Source organism: Danio aesculapii, chromosome 23 (assembly GCF_903798145.1).
Source record: "Danio aesculapii chromosome 23, fDanAes4.1, whole genome shotgun sequence".
NCBI classification, from domain to species: Eukaryota; Metazoa; Chordata; class Actinopteri; order Cypriniformes; family Danionidae; genus Danio; species Danio aesculapii.
In genome coordinates, this window is record NC_079457.1 from 21,068,327 (window position 1) to 21,082,235 (window position 13,909).

Below are 13,909 nucleotides of genomic sequence, written 5' to 3' on the forward strand. Positions count from 1 at the left end.
ACAACCACTGGAACTCTTAGTAAGAACATATAAAAGATTGTCTTCATTTGAGCACGAAACTTTTTATTAACAATAAAGCAGCCTTCCAGTTGCACAGAGTCGTCACTCTTTTTGTTGAATGCATCACATAAGGAAATTAGTCCTTAACGACTGCAAAAGTACCTTCTCAGGAACACGACTATATTCATTCATTTTCCTTAGTCCTTTTATTTATCAGGGGTCGCATAGTGGAATGAACCGCCAACTTACAGTATCCAGCATATACAGTTTTATACAGTGGATGCCCTTCCAGCTGCAACCCAGTACTGGGAAACATCCATACACACTCATTCACTCACACACACTCTGGCCTATTTTAGTTTATTCAGGTCACCTATAGCGCATGTATTTGGACTTTGATGGAAACCGGAGCACCTGGAGGAAACCCACGCAAACATTGGGAGAACATGCTAACTCCACTCAGAAATTCCAACTGGCCCAGTCGGGACTCGAACCAGCGACCTTCTTTCTGTGAGGTGACAGTGCTAACCACTGAGCCAATGTGTCACCCAACACGACTACCTCTATTTTAAAAACAACATTGAAACTCATTAACTTCTACTTCATGGAAACAATATTGACATTTTCCAAACGCATATAGTCTCAAACCCTTCATTCTGTGTGAATTCTGTCATTCAGAGTTTGACATTATTACAATAGACACTTTCAGTTGAGGATAGGCATGAGATGCACTAATAACATGGACTTCTAAACAAGCAATGAAAGCACCCCTGTTCATCTAGTAAGTCATGGTTTAGCAGAGAGATCAATAGAACGCTATTAGCTGTAAGCTTAAGTATCAATGACACTCATCTGACTTGCCTCCTCTTCTAACCTCAGGGGGTTTGCATCCCAACTAGCTCTTGGTTGAATTGATTTGTGCTTTTACCAGTATAGCATTTGTCGAAGGATTACTTGAGCCTATAAAGAGAATACAGTTGCCCTCATGTTCATTGTTGTGTAACCGTAGAGGAAGATTTTGGATGCATATCATTCTTTTCCACACAAATATACTGTAAGTGGTCATTTACTCTAGTCTTTGTTTGCTCACACTACGTGTTGGTGAGTTGATTTTGAGAACTGAATTACATTTATGAATGAATGATTCTCAGCAGGGGGCTGAAAATGGCTAAAAAGTCAAAACCACAACTAAATTATTTTATACTTTATGTATAATTATCACCTCAGCTATGGTCTTGACAAACCTGGAAGCCTAAAATAATCTATTATCTATTTGGAAAGGTTGTAGAGTTGTCAAAAACGCATGGGTACTAATAGATCCCAGCAAGCTTTTTTTGTTTTTAAAAGATGTCTAATAGATGTCTAATAGATGTCTAAATTTAGTCGTCTTGGCTAAAACAAGGCTAAATTTGGGCTGTGAGTGAAAATCTAGACATCTAATCGGCCAAAACTATTCTAGTCATCAAATAAACAGAAATGATTGATTACACATATAAATTCTGTTTAATCTGTCGATTTGACGACTAGTCTAGTTTTGGGCTACTCTTATATGTCTGTTAGATTTTTACTGACAGTCCAAATTTAGCCTTGTTTAAGCCAAGCTGTCTATGTTTAGATGTCTATTAGATGTCTATTAAACACAAAATTGATTGGCGGAATATGTTTTAGTATATATATTTTAAATGATCTTTATCTTTCAAGTTTATCCACAGAATTATAAACAACTAGATCATTTATTTCGCCTTTGAATATTGTGGGACCTTGAAATCATAAAGTTTACAAATGTCTGCATCTAAAATTGCATACTGTGTCATACACTAGATGAGATGCAAGTATGTTCCAGGAATCTGTGTAGCATGAATTAAATTGTGACACAAACCATCTTATCACAGCAATGTGACCTAAGGCATCAGTTGTGTTGCTTCCTTGCCATTCTCAAATCTGAGGCTTCATGGATAGTAAAGTACCTGTTGGATGCACACTTCAGAATCTCCCAAGTGGTAGCCTACTTTAACTGGGTGTTTTACACCTGCTAGAAAAATGAAACTTCTGTCATCGTTTACTTTACATAGTTTATTTCTTCTGTTGAACATATTGAACATATAAGATATTTTAAAGAATTTGGGAAACAGGTAGCCATTTACATCCATAGTAGCCTATATTTTTTTCCTTCTACCCAGCAAACAATTTTGTGTTTAATAGATGTCCTCTAGACATCTAACCGTAGACAGCTTGGCTAAAACAAGGCTAAACTTGGGCTGTCAGTGAAAATCTAATAGACATCTATGATTAGCTCAAAACTAGACTAGTCGCCAAATCAACAAATTAAACAGACGTTAGTCATATACGTGTAGTCAATCATTTCTGTTTATTTGATGACTAGTCTAGTTTGGCCTATTCTTAAATTTATTAGATTTAGTTTGGAAATGAAAATTAGGTTGATGTTAGAATCCAATGTCAGGCTGGCGTCAATGTCTTACGTCCAACCTAAAATCAACCAAATGTCAACGTCTAATCATGTAACACCTTGATATTGTGGAAGTTACTATCTATCAGACGTTGGATTTTTGTGACTTTCCAACACAACCTAAAAACAACCAAATATCAACGTAATTTGATGTCGTCATTGGACTGGCTAGACATTGTATTTTGGTCACCTGATGTCATGACCTAAATCTAACCTAATATTAACGTCTTATGATGTTGTGTGCCTGCTGGGTGGTTACCAAAACTTTTCAAACTTTCTTTTTTTTCTTTTTATCAAACACGTTTCTTTCTTTCCTTCTTTCTTTCTTTTTGTTCACCACAAAACTCATTAGAGTTGAAACTAGATGCTGCGTGAATTGTGAGTAATTGTTCATTTTTTGGTGAACATCTCTTAAAAGAATCGTACTGAAAGATCGTTTGGTGGTTGATAATAGCCTACCACTGATTTGATTAGACACAAACAAAGAAATGAGCAAACAAAATATAACTACTGTTTCATTTCTGTAGATACAGGCAGCCATATTGGATTCTGGGTTGCTGCAGTTTCTAATACTGTAATTCATGGATATATTGGTAAATGGGTAACTTTCCATAAGGGCAGGATCTCAGAATTTAGCTAGTATAGATGGCTACTGTTTTTTTCTGAGTACTACATCACAGAAATAAACACCAATTATGATTTTAGCCAAGAAATATGTAAAATAGTGCACAAGTCAATACTCAACACTCTGTAAAATTGTAAACGAGTGATGTAGCTATACTTCAGATGTAAGAAAGTCATAATTTATGGTTTCCCTGCTGAAAAATCCAGCTTAAACCAGCCTAGGCTGGTTGGCTGGTTGACCAGCCTGGTTTTAGAGGGGTTTTGGCCATTTCCAGTCTGGTTTTAGCTGGTCAGGCTGGAAAATGACCAGCTAAATCCAGCTAAAACCAGCTTGACCAGCCTGGTTTAGGCTGGACATAGCTGGTTTTAGCTGGTCATTTTCCAGCCTGACCAGCTAATACCAGGCTGGAAATGGCCAAAACCCCTCTAAAACCAGGCTGGTCAACCAGCTAAAACCAGCCAACCAGCCTAGGCTGGTTTAAGCTGTTTTTTTCAACAGGGTTAGGTCGGATTTTTTTGTGGGTGGGTGGGACGGCGAACATCCAATAAAATAAAAAGAAAATAAAGAATATAAAGCACCGCTTGCACCCTGTAAACCACATTCGAGCTAATATTTATACCGTTTCCTCGATTTTCCTCCATTTTAGAGCTGAGCAGGATTCTGTCACTGCTTCCCTTTCTGCAAGTCACATGGTTTATTCTCTTGCTTTCGCTCTTTACTCCTATCGCCAAGTCTTACGACGCATGACATCCCACCCCAACCCATCCGTGAACGAGCCACGCGTGATACGGACCTGGTATTTATCTTAAGATGTCTGTCTGAGTCTCACCGCCCCCCGGTCCAGCGTGCGCGAGGTGAGGTGGAGACTGAAACTGAGCGGGGAAGATGGAGAGGAGAGAGAGGGTGCGGCGGAGCACTGCAGTGCAGATAAATGAATGCACCATTGGTGGCTGAGTCAGCAGCCCACTCCCAGTTTGGCCCACTGCCTGCACCAACTGTGTCTGTGGAGGAACAACATGTATGCATACAACAAACAAACAAACACGCACGCACGCGCGGGCGGTCGATATGTCTCCTGCCTGATCGTTTTCAGTCAGAGTTGCACTGGCCAAATCATAAATTTACGTTTGTTTTACGTGAGCTTACGAGCTCAACCTAATTCTTGCCAGGATCATGCACTAAAGTAAGTAAACTGCCCGTTTTTTTTGTTTTGTAATACTAATTAAATCCATGCTGCGTGTGTAATGTCATACTCATAATAGTTGTTTATTTAAAATAGATGAAGTATTATCTCTTATTCCCCGGGTCAATTTGTTTATTTCAAGATCAGTTACTATCCAGCTGCTGCTATTTAGGCTCTGGTTTTTCAGACTCCACCTAAAGAGAGTCCACTCCAGTGAATCAACGAAGAAAGGCTGTTTCACTGTCAAGTCTCCCCGATCTCCACCAATCCTCGCGCTCCACCGCCTGAGCAGCACCAAAACTGCACTGGAACTACAAGCAGAATGGATGTGCGTGACGACAGAGCTGCTGGATGATGATGTGGGTATTGTAGGAATGAGTCAAGGTCTGGAGTTACTTCACGTTCTGTGTGTTCTTGAAATGTTCAAATAACCATTTGCACATTAATTGATGATATCTCAAGCTGCAAGGATGGATCATAATGCTTTTATTTTTTGATCATATTTTTTATTAATTCAGTCGTTATAGAACGTTAGCCTACCAGATGACAACCGAGAATTTGCAAAGTGAAAAGGGTACACTCAAAAATGACAATGCCATGACAACAAATGTTGTTACTTTTAAATCCTTTAAACCCTTCAGACACGAATTATGTTCCAAATTTCTGAAAAATGTAAAAGTGTGTGTTTTTACAGTTCTTGAGGCTCCTGTAAATGAGACCAAATTATAATACTAAAAATTCAACATCCTTTAAGTATATATTATCTATTTCAATGGACATCAGGTCAGAACAGTTGTACTTCCCGAACGTTATCACTGACAAAAGTGTTGCATGCAAAACTGTTACAAACAGTTTATTTGTGTTGAATTTAAACAAACAAATTAAATTGAGCAATGTTCAACTTAATTTGTTTGATTAAATTCAGCCCAAATAAATTGTTTACAACCACTTAACGTAAAAAAAAAATTAAATTTAAGGAATCATCTTTGAATATTTTTTTTTCAGTGTACCAACATAAAATACAAAACAAACTTGAAAATTTATTTTCAAAATCATTACAAACATTAACATTGTAACATTTTACTTTAATTTTGAGGTTTTTGTTTTATAGATTGCATATTGTTTAAAACTAAATTTATCTTCATCTTCCTCATCACTCCAGATAATGTCCACATTATAGATCTTTCCATCTGCTAAGAACTTCAAGACTTGTATATTCTGCATATGAAATTGTTTTAGCAATTAATTAGTACATCAATGTAGCTTTTTATATAAAAAAGTTCAATCAGCATTACTGGACATTTAATTTCAGTAACAGATCTTAAACCCATTGTCTAACCTAATGGACAGACATATTTGAAAAAAATACTGATTTAAAGCTTGCAGTGCTACAAAAGATTTCAAACTTTAATTAGTAAGTGCAATCCCTTTTTTATTTTTACATACAATCTATGAAATACTGGCAAACATATAAATAAATCGGAATAAAAGCATTGTAAATGTGGTTTACGTCTGTCTGGAGTGAATTGATGCCATGTTGCTTTTCAGTGTAGTGGATTTTTTTTTTAAATGACAACCGTCCACTCTCATGGACTGCAGGCTTTAAATTAGATGAAATGCTCAGGAACCACAAAAAACATGGGCTGACATGTGATGTCCATTTTAATGGACACAGGGTCCGAAGGGGTTAATCAGGTTTCAATTAAACCATTTAGTTATACAAAGTATAAGTTGATGAAGGTAAATGAAAAAATTAAAGGGGTGTTCAGTGTGTACTTTTAAGGCTTGGTTGTGTTTATAAGATGCAAAGCAATGTGTGCTTCATTTGTAAGAAAATCAGGTTATTTTTTCATATATCTTACTTTCTCATGATTATGTACAGCTACTCAGCTAACATGAAAATGACTGTCATATGTCCTAGTTTCTCTTCTCAAGAGGCTCTGATTGGTCAGCTAGCATAATGTGCTGTGATTCGCGGATCGGCTCCACGTCACCAAGAAAAACATCACGCCTATATTAGAAGGTGCTGTATCTCAGCTGTTTTAATACTGTCAGTCAGAGTAGCTGTTAGCCCTGTCAGTTTGAGCCTGAATCAGGCAGAAAATGAAAAGGACACTGAACCTCACACCTGCTCTAAATAAAACCTGACAAGTGTCTTTCACATATATTCAGAATACGCATGTGTAAGTAATATGAAACATTCACACATCTTTTGCGAGTTTATTATTTGAGACATTCAACTGTCCTCAGTCACAATTTGGCCATTTCAATTAAAAAAAAATAAAGAGATTTAGAATAAAAGTTACTTGTAAAATGTTTTCTCTATTTAAAAACAAAACAGCAGCAAAAGATGACTTCGCTTTTGTCAGATTGTATGTTTTCTTGCACAGCTGGATGTTGAATATTTGTTAGCGTTGGCCAAAACTGATTAGCTGAAGTCACACCAAAGCTACACTCAACAAAGGATTCAGCTTTTCTTAAAGCCTTTTTTGATGGGTCACTATTTATGATAGCATAGCAGTCAAAATAGGACAAATGAGCTCATTATGGGACAAATTCTGGACCTTTCTTTGTCAGTAAGGTGTGGGTCTTCCGCAGTGGTGTATAGTAACTAATTACAAATACTCAAATTACTGTAATTGAGTAGTTTTTCTCAGGAATTGTAAATTACTAAGTAGTTTTAAAATATGTACTTTTACTTTCCCTTGAGTAAATTTTTTGTGCTGTATCTGTAATTTTACTTCACTATTTTCCTTCAACCTGCAGTCAATACTTTATAACTATTTTAAAATCAATCCTGCGAGTCCAATCAAATCACACATAGAAGTAAACAGGTAAATTGCATCACAATGTACTACCTCAGAACATGGGCAATTTATAATTTATAATTGTAATTTATAATTGCAGCAAACTGAAGTATTCAAAGTGTCCAAAAAGATGTCCAAAATCTTTACACACATTGACCCAGAGACTGTTTAGATGCATGTCACTGATGAGAAGATGACGGATGTTTACTGTATAATGACCGTAATGGCTATAAACACCCAGCAGGTACAAGACATCAACATGATGTCAGATTGACGCTGTACCTCAACGTCATGGAGACGTTGAATTTTATTTGGAAATGAAAATCGAATTGACATCAGAACTCAACGTCAGGCCAACGTCAATGTCCAACGTCCAACCTAAAACCAACCAAATATCAACGTCTAATGATGTAACAGATTGATGTTGTGTGGATGTTACCACTATTGACATTTATCAGACGTTGGATTTTGGTTGCCATACCTGATGAATAAATGTCAGTATCTGACGTCAATATGCTTTTGGTTTTAGATGTTGGGTAAACTTTGGATATTAGTTGCTTTCTAACAACCTAAAATCAACCAAATATCAACGTCATTTGACATCATTATTGGACATCAAAACTTTGTCCTTAGACACTGGCTAGACATTGAATTTTGGTCACCTGACGTTACAACCTAAATCTAACCTAATAATGTCTTATGACAGTGTGTGCCTGCTGGGCAATAACTAGATGCACTACAGAATGTTACATTTACACACATCCACAAATTACATGTAAATGCATTAGTTTTTAACAGTGTAATACTCACTACTCTTGAGTACTTTTAAAAGGACTACTTTTTACTCATACTTTGAGTAATATTTACAACCGATACTTTTTACTCTACTTGCACTACATTTTTAGGCAAGTAATGGAACTTTTACTTGAGTATGATTTTTCAGTACTCTTTTCACCGTTGGTCTTCCGAACCACCTGAACCCCCCTGGCTATGGGCCATTGTTATAAAAGTTTTGTCAAGTTCATTCTGATATGAGAAGAACTATTGCTTTGTCATAAACAATTAAAACATTTTACTGATTGATGGTGTCTGCTCCTAAATAAGATATATATCATAGATCAGGGATCTAATTAGGTAGTCTTTTGTCCAGCCATTTTTTAAAAACAGATTTTTTTAGGTGAATTGCTTGCTAGGATCCCCATGAACTTTTCAACTTGAAATGCCACTGTGGATGTGTAATGTCTTTAACACAGCTGCACAGCAGATGCTTTTAAGAAATAAGTCTTATCCTGAGTGCAGATGACCCTTCATTAAGGTTCTTCTGACACTTTATTGTCACAAAACAAAAAGCATTGCTTTGGATTAAACTGAGAATAAGGTTTATTTAGGCTAAGGATTATTACCCACTTAAACAGTAAGAAACACTTGTGTGGAAAGCAACACGCAAACAACATCTGCTAAAATGCTAAGAAACAACTTGGTAAATCAGCTCTAAGTAAAATACATAAGTGGCCTGGACCAAATATTTTATACAAGGCAAATATATTTGAAAAAAAAGCTTGCACTTTTTGTTTAAAAAAATATGACATATATATATATATATATATATATATATATATATATATATATATATATATATATATATATATATATATATATATATATATATATATATATATATATATATATATATTTAGGCCATTTTTAATTTTTGCTTGATTAATTTCTAAGACAATTAATATGTAACATTAAAAAAAATCTTTAAATATTTGTGTAAAGTCTGTTTAAAGCACTTTTTCTTGATACTGAAATACATTTTTAAAAATATATATTTTAAATATTTGAAGGTTGACACTAAAAAGATATTTCACTGAGCTTTACATTTACAAACAAATATTAGCCTAATTTGCAATCCAATGACCATCGCATACATTTCTTGCCATCTTCGCGTCAGTCACATGACAAGTGATAATAGCCTACTCACGCATGACATGAAGCAAAAATGGCAGCATTCCTCATGTGCTTCGTCAACGGACCAAAACAAACAAACAAAAAACAAACTAGATACTGTCCCTGCGGTGAATGGAATACGAATTGTTGGATTTCAGGTAGCTATAAAAGTACAGTTTACAGGTTTACGAGCTTACAGGTAAAACAACTGCGTATGTATTTTTTTAATCGTTTATTAAAATTAGCTAGTGGTGTTAACGTTACTTAAAAAGCGTACACGTATCCATCAATTCACATGCACTTCATTTTAAATTACCCGACTGATTATTTTAGAAAACTGTAACATTGGTAACTCAACCTGTAGAGATTTGGGCCACACTCCTGTTATCTACAGATATGTCATAACTAGAAGAACTTCAACTCTGAGTTCATTAGGACATTAACTTAAGTAACTGTATAATTGTGCTTTAGAAAATATATTAGCCTACTGTCATTTTGAGGGAACAAAAGCATCAATATTTTTAGGTCATTCAGTGCTAGTCTCTTTAATTTTTAAGGCTTGGATTTACATTTAGTCTAGACTATTTAGACTAGGTTTTAAAGTAGTTCACCCAAGAATGAAATTTCGTTAGTTACCTTTAAATGCTTTCTTATAATGTTATAAACTGTAACAATTGACTTCCATAATAGGAAAAAGCATTTTTCAAAATATCTTATGTTCAACAGAAGAAAGGTTTGTGGCAAGTAAATGAAGAGTAGCCTTAATGATTATATAATATAGAATATTCATTCATTCATTCATTCATTCATTTTCTTTTCGGCTTTATTAATCTCCCTTTATTAATCTGCGGTCGCCACAGTGGAATGAACCACAAACTACACCAGCATATGTTTTACACAGTGGATGCCTTTCCAGCTGCAACCCATCACTGGGAAACATCCATACACTCTCATTCACACACATACTACGGTCAATTTTGCTTACCCAATTCACATACCACATGTCTTTGGACTTGTGGGGGGGAAACCCACGCAAACACGGGGAGAACATACAAAGTCCACACAGAAACGCCAACTGACCCAGCCGAAGCTCGAACCAGCGACCTTCTTGTTGTGAGGCGAACCTTGCACACTTGAGGTCCCACCTAATTATGACAACTCAAAGATTAAATTTAATATTCAAAAGCACAAAAGACAATATATTAAACTAATGGAATTTAAACTATAGGCTACCCTTTTTAAGTACCTCGGGTAATGTCTAGTGTAAAACTCTCACAAGAGGGCGCCATTTAGCCGACAAATAGACCACGACGTGTTAACACTGCAAATGGTACCATTGTGAAACGTCTATATATATATATATATATATATATATATATATATATATATATATATATATATAGCCTTATTGTATAATTAAATACTTTATTTGACATTTTACTTTGAATGTTTATATATTTTTTAATTAAATTACATTACACTGGTGGATTCTCAGGCAGTCTTGTATTGGTCAAACGGAGGACGTCAGTGTTATGATTGTAGTTCATGGAAATATCTGAAGATGGCATAGTTTCCCCTCTAAATTTTACTTCACTTTCTGCCAACTTGTCTAGTCAAGGCAGTTCTAACTTTTAATGAATGATTCAAATTCACGAGCCTGTTATTACTGTAAAGGTAGAACTGGAGAGTGTATGCCAAATTGTCACGGATCTTTAATTTGTCTCATGATTTATTCAGTGCATTTCCTCCATTGTCTCTTGCCACAGTCACTATAGTTTTGAGGTATTAATTAGTGATGATTTTATTTAACATGTTTTGCAGGCCACTTGAACATTCACATTTGCATTGCTTCATTTGTCTTACTTTGCGCTTGCATTTACATTCATGCGTTTCACTTTTGTGCATTTGAGGTATAGCAATATTAGCACACGGCGCCTGGGTGTCCTTGCTAGATTTGTAATAAGCAGACTGCATGTATTATTCAGCACTGTGTGGACAGGTCCCACTCTGCTCCATGCTCTCCCTCTCTCTCGTCCTGCCCGCCCCCCAGGGAATGGACGCCTAAATTACTATTTCTATTTGATATATTCCCATCGCCCGGCCCTTATAATGCATAGAGGGAGAATGGTGTGTTTGGTGGGGGTCACTATGTAGCGGTCACTCTGTTGAAGTCAGAGGTGGACTGGTGAATACAGATTTATGCAGTCTTTCCTGTGAAATCATAAAACAGAAATGTCACCTCTCTTTGCGTTTTCTGTTCTGATGAGGTCAGGAAGGCAAAAATTTGTTTAATTGAATTGTGCCCATATTTTTTATTGAATCTATTTCAGATTTATTTTATAAACATCTTGGATAGATGCGACTCTTGCATCTCTGTGATTGAGGAAAGATGTTTTCTGTTAACATTAAATGGTTGGTGTTTATTCCTTTATGTTATACAGTTGTCTGTCTTTCATGTTGGTCAAGAATGCTTAAAGATCTACACTAGCTGACAAAAGTCTTGTCATCGATCCCAGTTGTAGGTGAAACAAATAATAACTTGAATTCTAGTTGATCATTTGGAAAAGAGGCAGAAGCTAGATTTTTCTGATGAATCATCTGTTGAACTGCATCCCAATCATCACAAATACTTCAGAAGACCTATTGAAACTCGCATGGACCCAAGATTCTCACAGAAATCAGTCAAGTTTGATGAAGGAAAAATCATGGTTTGGGGTTACATTCAGTATGGAGAGTTTTGCTGAGTGGATGGCAACATCAACAGCCTGAAGTATCAAGAGATTTGTGTCACTCTAACCAAAAGAGAGGGCAAATTTTTCACCAGGATGACACTCCTCATACTTCATCCTCCACATCAAAGTTCCTGAAAGAAAAGAATGTCAAGGTACTCCAGGTTTGGCCAGCCCAGTCACCAGAAATGAACATTATTAAGCATGTCTGAGTTAAGATGAATCCAAATAATCTTGATGAGCTCTGGGAGTCCTGCAAGAAGGCTTTCTTTGCCATTCCAGATGACTTTATCAGTAAGTTATTTGAGTCATTGCAGAGATGTATGGATGCAGTCCTCCAAGCTCATGTGTGTCAAACACAATATTAATTCATTTTTCCACTGCACCATGACTTTATTTTCTGTACCAAGGGTGGGCAAACTCAGTCTTGGAGGGCTGGTGTCTTGCACAGTTTAGCTCCAACTCTAATCAAACACACCTACTTATAGATTTCTAGTTATCATAGAGACACTAATTAGCATGTTTAGGTGTGTTGGATTAGTGTCGGAGCTAAACTATGCAGGACACCGGCGCTCCAGGATCAAGTTTGCCCACCCCTGTTCTATACTGTACATTGTTTCTGTTAAGTGACAAGACTTTTGTCTAAGCAATATCAGACCTTACTGTCCTAATTCAATCATTAAAAATCAAGGCATGATCATGTTTTATTTTGGTAAAATAAGCATAATCTAGAGGCATTTGCCTTTCATATAAGCCACTTCTGATACCAAATGATCAACTAAAGGTCAAGTTATTATTTGTTGTTCTTAAAACTTGGATAGGCCACAAGAATTTTGTCAGGTAGTGTAGTTAAAAATGTATGCAACACATTCTATTTGCATTGATTTAATATAATTTTGAAAACTAGGTTTTAACAAGATTTACATTTATTGCACTGCAGTAGTAGCTTATTTTCTTATTTTCTTTTATACCTTTTAACACGTGTGAGAATTCATGTTGCAAATTATTAAAAATATATTTAGTTAAAAAAATTTGGGGGTCATTTTAAACATTAATGTATTAATAATTATACATTTTAGGGAGTATTCATTCATTCATTCATTCATTCATTCATTTTCCTTCGGCTTAGTCCCTTTATTAATCAGGGGTCGCCACAGCGGAATGAACTGCCAACTTGTCCAGCATAGGTTTTACACAGCAGATGCCCTTCCAGCTGCTACCCAGTACTAGGAAACATCCATTCACACTCATACACTACAGCCAATTTAGTTTATCCAATCCACCTATAGCGCATGTTTTTGGACTGTGGGGGAAACCGGAGCACCCAGAGGAAACCCACACGAACATGAGGAGAACATGCAAACTCCACACAGAAATGCCAACTGGCCTAGCCGGGGCTCGAGCCAGTGACCTTCTTGCTGTGAGGCAACAGTGCTAACCACTGAGCCACCGCGCTGACATTGTGGTGGAGTAATGCTACATAATATTTTACAATCCAAACTAACTTTTCATATAAGATCAGAATTGCTAAATTGTCAGATGCATACTGACCCCATATTGACTGTAAAAAATTATATGATCAGTTAGTCCTGACAGCATATGTTTTTAGGTCATTGTAACTTATTAATTAATCATGTTCTAACTTAATTTTATAAGTTACGTAAGCTGTTTTAAGGCTGTTTAACATAATGTATGTTCAATAGACTCATAAGGTTAACTTGATTCAGCTTACAACAGTGTTGGACTTTTTTTTTTCAAATGTTATTAAGCAGCGTAGCAGTTTTGTAGAAATAATAGTAATAAATATCAATATATAATAAAAAATAATATCTCAAATTACCTTTTCATTAAGAATATATTTTATGAGACTAACCCTGAACTTTAATCATTGATATCCTCAAAAACTGACATTTGAAAACAAAATTTATACATTAGTCTATGATGAGCATGTAATCATATGCCTGGATTTATAATATGAGTTTAAATTTGGAACAAGAGAGTCCCATTTGTGTTTACCAAAACAATTATAAGTTTCAATTAGGAGATTTATTACTCTATGCTTATTGATAATGAGGTAGTTGTTTAGGTATTAGGTAATGGAGCTTAAAATTCAAAATAATAATTTAACATTTGCTTTAGAGGACTAAT